A 4,984-nucleotide genomic window follows, 5' to 3' on the forward strand; every position below is an offset into this window, starting at 1 on the left:
TAGGCACCCTTTCCTCCCCTCCAAATGGCGGTAACCTTTACGTAACTCGACCATTTTGGTCTAAAATAAATAATAATAAAGAAATGCCACGTGGGTTCATTTGTACCCTAGATAGGGATTCATTTTCGACTTGATCATAGGGTCATTTCATTGATGGAAATGAACCTTTAGCCTTGGGGTCTATTCATCCTAAACCATCTAAAATCAAATGAAGAAAATGGGGGAATGATAGAAGAGAAAGGAAGAGAGGGTAGAGAGAGAGGGGGAAAATTACACTTTGAGCTCACCTTGAAGTCTTCCAACGGTTCTCCTTTTCTTCTTCTTCTCTTCTCCTATGTCTTCTTCTATGAGTCTTCTTAGGTCCTTAGTAAAATGTGAGAGAATATATATATATATATATATATTTAGAGATTAGTGTGGGATTGGAGAAGAGATGAGGAGAGAAAGTAGATTTTTGTTTCTTTTTTTTTTGTGAGACTTGGTAACCCTTTTTGGGATGAAGAGAGGGGTATATATAGTATTTGAAGGATGGTTTGAGGGGTATAATAAGATGAAGAATTGAGAGAATAGAGAATGGCATGGGTTTTAGAAGTGAAGGATATGAAATTTAGAGTGTAAGTGAGGATAGTTGTGTAAATGAGGAAAATGGGTTGCATTTTAACCCAAATGGTTTGGATCCCACCCAAATCCATTTGGGTAGAGTGTTTGGTGGGATGAGGTGAGTGATGATTGATGGGGGAGTGGGGGTGTAAGGGGGTTGTTTAGAGAATGAGTGTTAGGTTGGTTGAAGAGGTGGGGTATTTAGATTTAGGAGAATGGATTGTGTAAGAGGTGAGTAGATTGATTTTTGGGAGGAGAAAGGGGATAACGACATGTGACAATCATGATAAAAGGGTGAGGTAATGAGATTGGTTGATTAGTTGATGGGGGTTGTTTGATTAGATAGAGGAGTATGGGTTGGTTAGTTGATGATGAGAGGAGTATGGGTTGATGTGATTTTATTGGAGTATTTTAAGGAGAATGATGGGTGTAGATGTGGGTTGTGAAGTGGCTGGTTGTTGATGTTAGATAATGATGATAGGTTAGAGTATGTTGGGTATGGGTTGTGATGTTAGTGGTTAGAAATGAGGATAGGTTAGGTTAGGGTAGGGTATGGGTTGAGGTGATTTAGGAGAGAGGTGAAGTGGGTTAAATGAGTTATTTAGAGAATGGTGATGGGGTAGGTGATTAGATGAAAGAGGTGAAGGATGGTGATGACATGTGTCATCTTTTGAGATTTGGGAAGGTGATTGGTTGATGTGAGTAATAGATGATGGGTTAGGGTGGTGGGTTGGATAATGGATTAGGTATGGATAGTGGTTTGTGGATTTTTGATATATTGGACTTTTTAGAGGGTTGTGGGCTATTTTGATTTGGATAAGGTTTGTTTGTGGGTTGGACTTTTGAGGATGGTTTATTTTAGAGTTTAGGTGATATGTGGTTGATTTTAGGTTGAGGGTAAGGTAAGAAATTATTTTAGGAAATAGGTAAAAGGTTTGTAGGCCTCGAATGGGCTTAGGGTGTTTGCGGGTTTGGAGGTGGAGCGGTGAAAGGTAGATGAAGGGTAGGTATCCCAAGTCTCACATTTTTATTTTTTTATTTTTTTTGAGATTTTTACGATCATTGATTTGATAAAAAAATGACACGTGTTGGCAAATCGGGCTTTTTGGACCCGTTGAAGGATTTCATCGATCGTTCGATTTTTCTTGGATATAAAGACGGGGTGGTGATGTTGAACATGTGTAGGATGGGTCACAACCCTTTTTGTAGGTCCCCTAGACCATTGGGAGGTTTTAGGGGTCTCGGTTTACTCAAAGTTATCATTTTTTAATGTTTTAGGCCTTAGAGGCCCGTTGGCCTACTTTGATGGAAAATCGATATTTTGAATGAAACGGGGTAGAAGTTAGCATGCCGAATCCTTTTGGTGGACCTACTAACCCATTGAGAGGTGTTAAAGGCTCGAATTTTGGCAAAAATATCAGATTTTAATGCTTCGGGCCTTCAAGGCCCGTTAGCCAAATTTATTGAAAAATTATTATTTTTGGGCCCTTTCGAGTGAGGGCCCGTTCAAATTGGGGTGTCTACAGCTACCCTTCTTTGCAGGAATTGCGTGCAAAGAACTGCAAATAATAGTCTAAACCCCTACATGTACGAACCAGGTAAAATTTTTCCAAACACCACTTTGAATTATCAATTGATGATTTTTGTAGAAAATGGTTACTCAAGCACGGGGTCTGACAGAGTTACCTTATTGATTCCTTAGTCTCGATGGCGCGGAGCTCGTGTGAGACCTTGGATTTGATGAAGATTTAGTGATTTTTAAAATTTTGGTGTCTCTCGATCGTGTTTTGACAAATCGAAATTGAGTGCAACTCGAAAAGATTTTTGAAATTCTTCTGATTTTTCTGATTTTTGATTTTTTGATTTTTTTAATTTTTTTTTATTTTGATTTTTATTTATTGACTGATCCGTGCTTAAGGCACAAATAGCATTTGGAGCGATTTACCCGTGTTTAAAACACGGATAACATTCTTATTTCTTTCATCCGTGTTTAAGGCACGGTTTTAACCAAATTTTTTTCATCCGTGTTTGTGATACGGATAGGCTAAACTTTGTTTCCGCTCGTACTGGTAGCACGGACCAGTATGAATTTCAAACGATAAAGCCTTCGCACCCCCTCCATTTTCTCTTCTTCTTCGCTTTCTTTTGGTTTTTCTTTCTCTGGCGACTTTTGACAATTTTTCTCCTTGCCTTTTCGTTCTCTCATTGATTTCGTTGATTTAGTCCCTTGGCGGACTGGTTGTGTTGCATTTGAACACTCGTGGACGAGTTTTAAAGCTTCGAAGATTTCGCGTGGACTGCGATTTCCCTTCGAGGTAAGTCTTTTTTTCTTTTTTCTTGTTTATTTCATTCACTTTTGGATCTGTTTCGAGCACCAACAACATTCCTATTTCGAGTTTCTCATTTTCTTTTGATTTTCTTGTTCATTTATGAGAATTATTCTTGCATGCTCTCCGAATACGACAATTTACCATGTTATTTTCTCATTCTCTTATTTGTTTTGGATTGTTTATTGTGCAATTGATTAAACCATTTATGAACTGGATTGCTCGTTATTCCTTTTATCTGTTTTTCGACTCTTTCCTCTTATTAGTCATGAATGTATCCCTTATCTTGTTGGACATGGATGGTTTGGAGGTGATAGTGGATTAGTGTTGATCAGTTGGATTATGGGAATGGCAAGGTGGATGGGATTTTCCTAGGATGTTTGGGAACTCGAGGTGTGGTGAAAGTATAGGGGCTAATTTGGGAGTTTTTGGTGTTGAGATTTTAAATGAAATTGAGGTGGTTGAGGATTTGGGGTATGTTTGCTTGGGTGGGGACTATTTTAGCATGAGGGATAGGGTGGTTTGGGACTGGCTTTGGGGAATGTTTGTGAGAGATGGTTTGGAAGGGGTGTCTAGGTTGAGCTTGAAGGATTGCTTTTGGTGAGAGATTAGAGATGGTTGAGATTATTTTGAAGTTTGAAGTAGACGCGGAGGTAGTTTAGAGGTAGGGTGGTTCAGGATTGGGATTGGTTCGGGTGGAGAGGAATGTTGCTTTTATGAACTATTGGGGTTGTTTTAGCCGGGAAGGTCACGTGGTTTTATGACTTGTTTCGGGGTTTGCTTGAAGGTAGTTTTGGGCGAGCGGTGGTGTAGAGAGGTGAGGCTGTACTTGGACTGCTTAGCGATTGCTTGGACCTATAGACTTCTTCACCTTTTCCTTTCTCTCATTTTCGTTAGGCATGTTTTTGATATACAAATGTATTTTATCATGCTTGTTTTCTTTCTCATCTTTGTTCACATTATGAACGTTGTGACTTATTTCAGGCACTTGTATGTTTATTTCCTCTGAATGTCACCTCTATAAGACGGGTATGGGTGATGGGGGCATAAAGACTTGGGACTGGGTTTTAACCAGGTTGACTGGATTAATTCGGTTGATTGGGTTGGTGGAGTTTAACTAGGTTTATTGAGTTTGGTTAAGTTTGACTGGGTTGACTGAGTTGACCTGGGTTTTGGGTTAAACTGGGTTGACTTTGGTTGACTAAGCTGACTGGGTTAAATGGGCTAGATGGGTTAACCTGGGTTTGATTGGGTTTGACATGATTTGACTAGGGTGTCTAGAGTTGACCGAGTTTTGACTGAGTGGATGGGTTTGCCTCAACTAGGGTTGGGTTTGACTTAGATTGGCTAGATTTGACTCAGATGGGATAGGTTTGACTGAGTTGACCAGGTTTTGAGCTGACTAGGCTTAATGGGTTGATTGGATTTTGAGTTGACTGGGTTTAATGGGTTGACTGGATTTTGAGTTGACAGGGTTGGATGGGTTGACTCAGTCGACTAGGTTACCAGAGTTAACTGGGGGTATTAGGTTGACTGGACTTGACTAGGTTGACTAAGTTTGGTTAGGCTGACTAGGTAGGACCCTGGTTGACTGGGTTTAAGCTGGTTTGTTGGGTTGATTAGGTCGATTGGGTTCTGACTAGGTTTTGACTGGTCGTTAGATTAGGTTTGACTGGGTTTGCCAAGGTTTGACCAGATTGATTAGGGTTGACTTTGATTGGACAGGCTTGACTGGGTTACACTTCGAAGTAGGAAAATAGGATACTTTTTTTTGTTGGCTCAACATTTTATTACTTTTATAGATGGGCAGAGAGAGGAGGAGTCGAGTAGTGCATCAGTCGTCCGACGAAGAGGAGGAGGCGAGGCCTAGGACTAGGACCTGCTTCGCTTTAGGGTTCGGTATGGCCACGGAGTATGGTTGGCCGAGACAGTCCTCACGGAGACCTGAGTCATTTGTAGCTGGTTCTTCTTCTGGAAGCAGGGCAGATGAGGCCAGTACTTCTCAGATTAGCCCAACTGAGGATCTGCCAGGCAGCAGTAGTGGGAGAGGCAAACGT

This window comes from Akebia trifoliata, chromosome 11 (assembly GCF_017979445.1).
Source record: "Akebia trifoliata isolate Shusen 1 chromosome 11, ASM1797944v1, whole genome shotgun sequence".
In the NCBI taxonomy this organism is placed as follows: domain Eukaryota; kingdom Viridiplantae; phylum Streptophyta; class Magnoliopsida; order Ranunculales; family Lardizabalaceae; genus Akebia; species Akebia trifoliata.